This window comes from Cavia porcellus, unplaced genomic scaffold (assembly GCF_034190915.1).
Source record: "Cavia porcellus strain 051 isolate PalLab524CR breed Dunkin Hartley unplaced genomic scaffold, mCavPor4.1 scaffold_1, whole genome shotgun sequence".
In the NCBI taxonomy this organism is placed as follows: Eukaryota; Metazoa; Chordata; class Mammalia; order Rodentia; family Caviidae; genus Cavia; species Cavia porcellus.
Window position 1 is genome coordinate 140,999,471 of NW_026947484.1, and position 10,090 is coordinate 141,009,560.

At 37.5% G+C, this 10,090-nt stretch overlaps 1 pseudogene; it reads left to right on the plus strand.

Moving 5' to 3' along the window:
• The first annotated feature begins 292 nt into the window (after window positions 1–292).
• On the plus strand, window positions 293–8,367 carry LOC106025503 (olfactory receptor 5V1-like; annotated as a pseudogene).
• Window positions 8,368–10,090: the final 1,723 nt, after the last annotated feature.

The following is a 10,090-nucleotide window of genomic DNA, read 5'->3' on the forward strand; positions in this document are numbered from 1 at the left end:
AGGGAAGGGAACAATTGACTGAAGTCACTGCTGCCCCTTGTACTTGCCAGTTCTGCCCGATCCCAGAATGTTGTCTGCCAGGCCCCCCCCCCATGTATGGAATGGCTCCACTCCCGTCACTCACCACAGCTTGATGTAGGTTCCCTGCCAACTCAGCTCTCCATTCGGCTCGCTGAGCCCTGAACTCAATGTAACTGTGCCTCCAGTGAGTCGAAGTGAGGGGAACTCGGATGGCTCGGCAAGTCATGGCAGGACCTCGGCAAGTCATGGCGGGACCCCTGCAAGTCAGGGCATGATTCCTGGCCTTTTCGGTGGGACCCCAGCAAGTAGCGGCGGGAACCTGACCAGTTATGGCACAACCCCCGGCCAGGTGCGGTGGGAACCTGGCCAGTCATGTCGGGGCCTCAGTAAGTCATGTTGGGAACTCAGCCAGTCATGGTGGAACCTCTCAGCAAGTTGCAGCAGGACCCTGGCAAGCCACAGTGTAGGCCAGTTGCAGCAGGACCTTGGATGGTTGGCAAGTCGCTTTAATTTCTTCTTGGGATGAGAGACTTCATCTCCCTCTGTTTGGAGCTCTCCACTCTGTATTTTGTTGAATTCTAAGTTGACTATCTCAGGGAGCTTCTGTAGCCAGTTGTCTATCCACCATCTTCATAAAAACTTAAAAAAGAGAATTTTTATTTGTAAAAATAATATATTAATCTAGTTCACAAACATTGTCAAAAATTTAAAGATAATTATAACTAAAGCTAGAGGACTTTATAACAAAATATCAGACTCCATCAACGAAAGGATCTAAGGGCCAATGCTTTACAAAGGCTATAATTTAGAAACAGTTTCTAAACTTACATATTAGCTCTAATGCTCATGCTTTGATTATACATGCCTTTGCATGCATACTTTGACTATACATGCTTTGATTACAATGTGTTTTTGTGTAAAAGGTGCCAAACCACAAGGCATCATCCAGATGAAACCAATAACATATATGTTAAATTCCTTTTAGATTCCCTTTAATGGGATGCAGCAAATCTTGTCTAGAAAAAGGTTATATGATGTGTATTAAGGCCTTAACTAATTATATTCACTGGGCTATAAATGACACCACAGCTGGTCTCACTCTCCTGAATAAAAAAGTTAAAATTAATAAAACAGGCTATCCTCCAAACTTGGATGACACTGGACATTCTAAGAGCGCTGAAGATACTTATGAAATTGTAAAAGCTAAGTGTGTGTACATTCCTGATCATTCTGCTAATATCTCAATAACTATTCAAGATATTAGATGACCATTAAATGGCATGTCAGACTTAGCTGCCTCTATTACTGCATGAGGTTTTGCAGGGGACACACAAACAAAATCCATAACATCACCATATTTCTACATCCTGAAGCAAATGCTATTTTAATTTCTACCATCTCGACCAGTTTTACTTTTAAGCAACTGATACATGTTTGAGAGAGAATCAGAAGAATTTGCTGAATTAGATAAGGAAGTAGAGAGAGAGTAGGTTAAAAAAAGTGCTAGGTTTCCTATTGAAAATTAGGGAATATTGTGGGAAGGAAGTTTGGCAGCACTGGGTTTAAGTTTACCAGCTGCTTTGTAGTACTAGATATAACTCATGGATTTGAATATTTTAATTTTCATTTTCAGAGGAAATCTTATCCAGAAGTGATAATGAAATCTACTTTCCTTCTTCACTGACTTGTGAAAAATATGTCCAGGAAATGCAATTGTAAAATAAAAAAAGGAAATACAATAATAAGGTTGGATCATATATATTTGTTTTAAGAGAGAAATACACAGGTATGCATACATATCAGTTGCCCAGAGGTGGGTAGCTGGCATACAATATAGGAGAGGGAAGGAGGATGCTTTTCCCCTTTTTACTACTTTCCCTTCTTTTTCCCTTTTCACTCTTGTTGCTTGCAGCTTCCATTAATGGCTGCCCCTTAGCCACACTAGCCTGCCTTGGAACCAGCTGAGTGTGGACTAAAACTTCCAAAACCTGTAAGCTAAATAAACCTTTCCTTCTCTAATTTTGAGGGTTGAGCATTTTTGCCCCAGCAACAAGAGAAAAGTAACCAAGGAAGAATTTGGTACCAGGAGTGGTATTGTTGCTGTGACTATACCTGACAATGTGGCTCAAGAGCCTTTGGAAATGGCTTGTGGGAAAAATTTGGAAAGGTTCATAGATATGGCCTTAAAGCTGGGATGTCTTAGGCTGTTCTGTATGGGGGATTCTTTTTAGAGTTCATAAGACCAGAAGACTGATAGAAATCCTGCCAGTAAAGACCAGTCTTGGGAAGTTTCTGCTGGAAAGGACTGCATTGGTTGTTGGACTCCAGATGATATGTGTTATGGCTTGGAAGAAAGTTTGTGCCTGTATTTTTCTCATGTCCAGAGACTACCTGAGACTAAGATTGATGGTGGTAGACTGAATAATGTGGCATAAAAAATTTCAAGGCAGTCTAAAGATGAGGCAGTGGCATGACTATTATTGGTGGCTTTCAGTCAGATTTATGTTGTGAATCAAGAGCACAGAGCCCAGCAGGCTGATTATAAGCACTGTGAGTTTGGCCAGAAAGGAAGCTCCAGTAAAGTTATAGACTGTAAAATTAGAGCTGAGATCTCAATTGCTGCAAAGGAACAGTAAAATTTTTAAAAAGATAGCTTGGGAGCATCATAGGAAGTGGCAAGTCCCAATGTTTTTCAGCCTCAAAACTGCAAAAGTAAAAGATTTTTTTTTTTTGAGGAGAAAACTGCAGAGCACTATGTTCCAGAATGGTAGCAGAGGCCACACAGTGCTCCAAAGTTGTGTTGAGTGCACCAGGTTTCAGAATGGAGGTGACATAGAGAAGCTATTCCACACAATCAGGTTCAGAGTTCTCAGTGATCCAAGCACTTTACCCCTGCAGCCAAGAGAAGGGAATGTCTGGCTCCTGCCACAGCTAGCAGCAGATCTTGGCAGCATTCACATGGTCCTAGTCTTGGGTACATGCATAATGCATGAATTCTGAGGTAAAGGCAGCTACTATTTTGATTGCACAGGGCCTGGAAGGCCAGGCAGTGTGGCCCTGAGAGGACAGTGTGTGAAGCTGTGAATGTAAAACCAAAGGTGCAATGGAAAACTAAAAAATTTGGAAAATCCAGACATATGGATCGTCTATAGAAAGCTGCAAGGATTGAATGGAGTGTGCCTAAAAGAGAAGCCATGGGAGCTCTAACCCCTGTAAGTGCCTTAGGGGCGAAGTCACCTAAGTCCTTTGGAACTCACAATTTGCCACAGATTGCTTCAGATGCTGGATGTGCAAGTAGGGGACATAATGTTTGCCCTGCTGGATTGTGGACTTCCTTTGGCCTCTTTCCTTTATATCCTCTGTTTGTATTGTTTTGGAATGGTAATTTTATTTTGTGCCACTGAATGTTGGAAATGTTTAACTTTGTTTTCATTTGTACAGGGGATTATAGCTAAGAGTTTATCTTAGATCTTGGAGAAGACTTGGAACTTGGGTCTTGGACTTTCAGCAATGCTGAAATTGTTAGAACTTTGGCAACTCTTGGAGATGACTAAATGTCTTGCATAAAGGATGTGCATGAGTCTTTGTGGAGCCAGGGGTGGAATGTTATGGTTTATTTTCAGATGCTCCTTCAAGTCCCGTGCAGTCCACAGAGGTGGCTGAGTCTAGTGTTTGTGATTTTTTTTTATTGTATAGTACTGGGATTGGCAGTATGAGTGCTGCACTCACCCAGGTGTGGGTGGCCAGCATGCTGTATGAGAGAAGAAAGTCCTGCTTTGCCCATTTTTGCCCTTTTTGCCCTTGTTGCTTGTAGCTGCCATAAACAGCTGCCCCTTTGCCATGCCACCCTGCCTTGCAGCCAGCTGAGTATGGATGGAGGGGCTGGAGGTTTAGCTCAGCGGCATAAGCACCTGCCTTGCAAGCAGGTGGTCGTGAGTTCGATCCCCAGTACCAATAAAAATGAAAAAGACCAAAAAAAAAAAAAAAAAAAAAAAAGCTGAGTATGGATGGAAACCTCCAAAAACTGTAAGCTAAATATATCTTTCCTTCCTTCATTTTGGGTCTCAAGTATTGTGTCTTAACAACAAGAGAAAAGTAATAAAGACAATGGGAAAAATATTATTTTTGGTTTTTCTTTTTTGTTAGTGCACAGTTATATACAATACTGGATTTTATTTTGGCATATTTCTACACAAATACAATATTTATTATTATTCCCCTTTATTTTTGTACTTGTTTCCTGTGCCCCTTCCACCTATATGGGATAAGAAGACTTATCCCTTTCTGCTTTCATGTCATCTCTCTTTTTAAAAATTATTTTATTTTTCTAGTATCCTCATATGAGAAAATGCATTGTATTTGACTTTCTGAGTTCTGGTTTATTTCACTTGACATTATAGATTCTAGTCTGATCCATTTTCCTGCAAATTGTATATTTTAATTCTTTTTTATGATTACATAATGAATAGTGAATATTTACTGTTAAATTACATTTTCTTTATCAGTTCATTTGCTAATAAACACCTAAGCTTTTTCCATTTCTTAACTACTCCAAATTTCTACCGTATACATGGTACACAGGTATCACTATAGTATATTTTACTATTGATATTTACTAAAATATCAATATAGTATATTTTACTTGATCCTTTCAGGGTAGTTCAAGGAATATAGCTTGATTGAATAGCATCTTTAGGAAGCCATGATTTAGGAAATATAGGAGGAGTAACAAGAAGCCAATTTACCATTGCCATGAGTTGGTGCAAGTTATGCAGGCCTGAGAGGAGAAACAAGTCAATTTGCCCTTCCCATGAGCCAACTGGCACTTGGGTTGCGAGACAACTCCCTGCCCCCACCTCCACCCTGTAGACAATTGACTGATTCAGAGGACAGGCTAAGATGATAGAAACTGAGATACCAAGACAATTTAATGCTTGCATTGTTTGATTGACTTTGCAGGCCTAAGGCTGGTAGTCTGAGCATCTATTAAGAGGATAACTATATACAATATAGCAAATATGGGGGTTTCCTTCTGTCTTGTTTTGAAATTCAACATCGTTTTCACCATTTTGCTTTGTTCCATTTTGTTGTTTAGTTTTATTCAATGTTCTGTTTCGATTGGTTTTTATTCTGTTTTGTTTATGTCTGAAAGTATGGGTAACAATTTTGAAGATAACAAGAAGCATTATGGTAGCCATTGTTCATTTCCTATTATCCTACTTTGATATTTTGTATCACTTTCACTATTTTGTTTTGATTGGTTTTATTCTGGTCTTCTTTTGTTTTAGTCTCTTTAAAATGACCTTTCATTCTTTTGTTTTGATACATTTTATTCTGTTTTGTTTTGTTGGAGCTTATAATATCTGATGCTATGGACAGCTATTTTGAAGAAAACAAGAGATATTATGGTAGCCATTGTTGATTCCCTAGTATATTGTTTTGAAGTTCACTTTCATTGTTCTGTTCTGATCAGCTTTATTCCATTTTGTTTTGTTTGGTTTTATTCCCTTTAAAGTAAAATTTTAAAAATTGCTGTTTTACCTTACATTTTTGAGGGACCTTCTTAGAAATTTTCTAATGCTTAACTAATTTATGCTCTTACCAATAGTATAGAAGAACTCTTGGGGGGGAAATAACATGTTTAAAGGTGAACTTAAGTGGCAGTAGTACAGTGGGTGGAGAAACTTAAGGTTTTGTAGTTTAGCTATGGTCACTGCTCTACTATTCACTATGTCATCTTGACAAAAATTCTATAATATAAACATTAACTCATTTTAAACATGAGCAAAATAAATTTCATAGATGCTACATAAGCTGCTCAAGATCATGGTTAACAAATGATAAAGTCATAACTTAAACTCAGCTGTCAAGCTTCCAAACTCAATTGTTTACACTAAGAGTTGAAGAAATTTTTCTGGAGAGGGTCAGAAAGTAAATATTGTAGGTTTTATGGTGTGATTGTAACCCAATAAAAGTTTAGTTTTAAAAATATGTAGGGTGCTAGATTTGTCTGCTTACCACTAATTTACTCTATGAAAAAGAGATAGCAGTTTCTATAGAAAATAGGGAAAGCAAGACAGCCAAATCTACATTGAAGGACATGTTACAAAAGTTATTATTTTCTGATGCAACTTAATGGGCTCTCTTGATTCCTAGAACTTATGATTGCTGTCACAACCTCACATGCATTTATTGTTCTTAGTAAATCAGAATGGAAAGAAACTAATTAAAATTTTAAAATAATCCAGTAATATCACCCTAACCAAAAATTCTGAAATTGCCTTTGCCCTATCTTTTCCTGGAGCTACAGAAGAGGAAACTGAGTAGAATAAATTTGACAGTTTCTTGTACATTATTTTTGTCTCTTCTCTCAGGGGAAAAACAAAGATAGAAAGGAGGCTGACCACAGGATTGAGAGCATATTGGATGATGTCGCTTCCAAGACTTCTAGATTGGTAATCTGTTTTAACTAGCCCCAAATAATAAAAACTTTCACATCCCAAATAGGTATCAGTGTATTCATTTTCTATCCATACATACCCATTAAATACCCATTTATCTTTGACTTCTGTGAGAAGGCCACACACATCATGGTTCAACTGAAAACAAGATGTCCAGTGAGCTGGGTTCTTATGTAGACACTCTGCGGAGATCTGACTTCCACATTTATCCAAGTTGTTGGCAAAATTCAATTTTTAAAAAATTATAAAATCAAGATTAGCATTTCCTTAGCATGTAGCTCCCTTCATCTTCAAGACAATGATGACATGTGGAATCCTAATTGCAATTTGAATCTCTAACCTCATCTTTAAGTGAAAATGAGCTCTGCTTTAGAGGGCTCATGTGATTAGATTATATACATTCAAAATAATCCAAGATAACCTCTGAATTTTAAAGTCATATGATGAATAACTTTAATTGCATCTGCAAATTCCTTTCTATGTGTGTGTATTTGCTGGAGTATCACAAGTAAGTCAAAGATCAAGGAGTAACTTCATACTTTATAGGGTAGAAAGTGGTACTGTGACTTTTCTTATAGAAAGGAGAAATTGGAAGGAAAAGTATTCAGGGCCTAGCTTACTTCAACAGCTACTGATTTTGCAGTATTTGTGCTGAAGACTGAATTTCCTTTTTTTCCTTCCTTCTAACAAAAATTTTACACAATAACTATTGATTAAAAAAAGAGACACATTATTTGCCCTAAAAACTTACATGTTGATAGGGGAGCTAAACAAGCTAGAAAAAATATTGATATGCATGAATATCAATATCAGGCAGAAAAATACAGCAGTGAGGGAAATGTTGCACACCCTATTTTCAGGGTTAAGTCATAGTGTCTAGAACAAATTTCACCTGATTCAAGAATAAAAGATGAGATAGTCAGGTTTTTTGGTGTTTGTCACCATATCTCTTTATTTTCAGAATTTATTTCTCAATTTTACTTTTAGTTGAGAAAGAATTGAAAGCAATAGAAATTTCAAACAACAGTCACTGAGTTCTTCTTCCTAGGATTTCCCAACTATTTTGAATTACAAGGGCTTTTGTCCTTGTCTTCTTGACCACTGATTTGGCCATTCATCTTGGAAACATCATAATAATAAGTCTTGCAGTCCACATTTCAATGTATTATTTTTTCAGAAATTTGAGCTTCTTGCACATCTGATAAATAACTACTATATTTCAGGTCATGCTTGTAAATACCTGGGAAAAGAAGACCACCTCCTACGAGGACTGTATCTTCTAGATTATCTTCTTTGTAATGTGTTGGCACTGAATGTGTCCGACTGCCTGCAATGATTTATGGTTGCTATGTGGACATTTACCACCCTCTTCAATATCCAGTACTCATGAGGGTAAAGGTCTATGTTTGCCTGGTGACTTTGTCCTAGCTATGTAGACTGGTAAACTTGTGACAGTGCTGGCAGCCACTTTTTATGTAACATTCCATTGCTACTGAAGCTCTCTTGCTTAGACATCTCTGTCATTCAGTCTTCATTCCATGTGGCCAGTGCCATCATTGGTCTGAGCTTCTGCCTGTTTATTGCGGGGTTACTCATCATCTCAACAATCCTTAGGATTACCTCTGCTCAAGGCAGGAGCAAGGCCTTTTCCACATGTGCATCCCACTTGAACGTGGTGATAGTCTTCTTTGGAACAGCTAACTTTAATTATGACAGGTTCAGAGAAGGCTATTCTTTGGGCATGAGCATTCCGGTCTCTGTTCCCTTTTGTGTAGTGACATCTATGTTGAACTCTATTGTTTGTAGCCTGAGAGACAAGGAGTTTGAATATGCATTGGAGAAATTGGCTGGAAATCATGGATTTAGTAGTGAGTTCAGCCATTAAATAATGTTTTCCTTCTGGAAAATTTCTTTTTTAAAACACTTTTGCCAGCGGGTATTTGTAACTCATGAAATTTAAAATCATCTCAGGGAGTGGTTACATGTACATATTACAACTTGTGTCTTTTTTATTAATCTCTTTCTTCAGTGTTCCCCCTTGCACATCCTCTTCTGATTCCTCTACCCACTTTATCATACTTACTGATTTTTTGGTCTTACTTTATATTGTGGCACATATTCTTTACACAAATTGAGGTTATTAGATTCCTATACAAGACACATCTTTATTTTTCTAATTTTTCTCTCCCCTCCTTCTCACCCAATGCCCTTGTTCCCTTTACCATCTCTCTATTGGAGGAGATCCATTTCCTTGTCCTTTTGTAGTCATCTTTTATCATTTTCTTTATTTATAATTTGATTCACTCAAATGAGCAGTACTACCTGGTATTTAATCTTGTGCCTAGTTTATTTCACTCAAAATTATATTTTCCAGGTATATCCCTTTCCCAAAAAAAGCCTCAAATGTTTCATTCTATATAGCCAAGTAGTATCCATTATATAAAGATACCACACTATCTCTTTCTTTCTCTGTTTGTTTGTTTTTGTCTTTTAAAGAAAATAAAACCAAATACTGAACGTAATACAAGATGATAGGAAATAACAATGGCTACTATAATGCCTCTTGTTATCTTCAAAATAGCTCCCTATACCATAAGACATAAAATCAAACAAAACAAAACAGTATAAAATCAATCAAAACAAAGCAATGAAAATGATACAGGGCTTCAAAACAAGATAATAGAAAATCAACAGTGACTACCTTAATATATCTTATTTTCTTCAAGATAGTTGTCCATGCCATAAGGTATAATAAAATCAAACAAAACAAAACAACGACAACAACAAAAACAAACCCTAGAACAATGAAAATGATCTAGGGCTTCAAAACAAGATAATAGGGATTTGCAGACATAGGGGAGGATAACAAGATGACAACAAGAAGCTAAGACCTCTTGTGAGTCAGCATGATGCATGGCTGATTAAGGAAGAGCCAGACATGAGCCCTCTCCATGAGTCAGGATCATTTGTGGACTGTGGGAAAGGAGAACAAGAAGGCAACAAGAAGCTAAGCCCTTCTGTGAGTTGGTGCCATGCATAGGCAGACTGAGGGAGAGCCAGCAACCAGCCCCTTCTGGTGTGTGGGTAGGGAGACAAAAAGAGCTAAAATCCTCCCTTCCATAATCAACCACCTGATCTAGAGAAACACAGCTCTGATGACAGCTAATAAAGTAAGATTACAACTTAATTCTTGCAGTGTTTAGTGTTTCACTGATTTTGCAGGTCTAAAGTCAATAGTCTGATTATCTATAAGAAGATAACAATCCTCAGTGTAACATATCTGGGGGATCTCCTTCTGAAGACAGTAGCCACTGTTAATTCTCTACTATCTTGTTGTTTTGTTTGGTTGGGTTTTACTCTGTTTTGTTTGATTTTATTATATCTGATGTCATGGGTGTCTATTCCAAGGATAACAAGAAAAATTATGGTAGCCATTTTTGATTTATTATCATGCCTTGAAGTCCCCTATTGCATTCATTGTTTTGTTCTTATTGATTCTGTTCTGTTCTGTTTTGTTTGATTTTACTGTGTTTGAAGAAATGGCCAGCTATTTTGAAGACTACAGGAGGCATGACGGTAGCCATTGTTGATTTTCTATTATCTTGTTT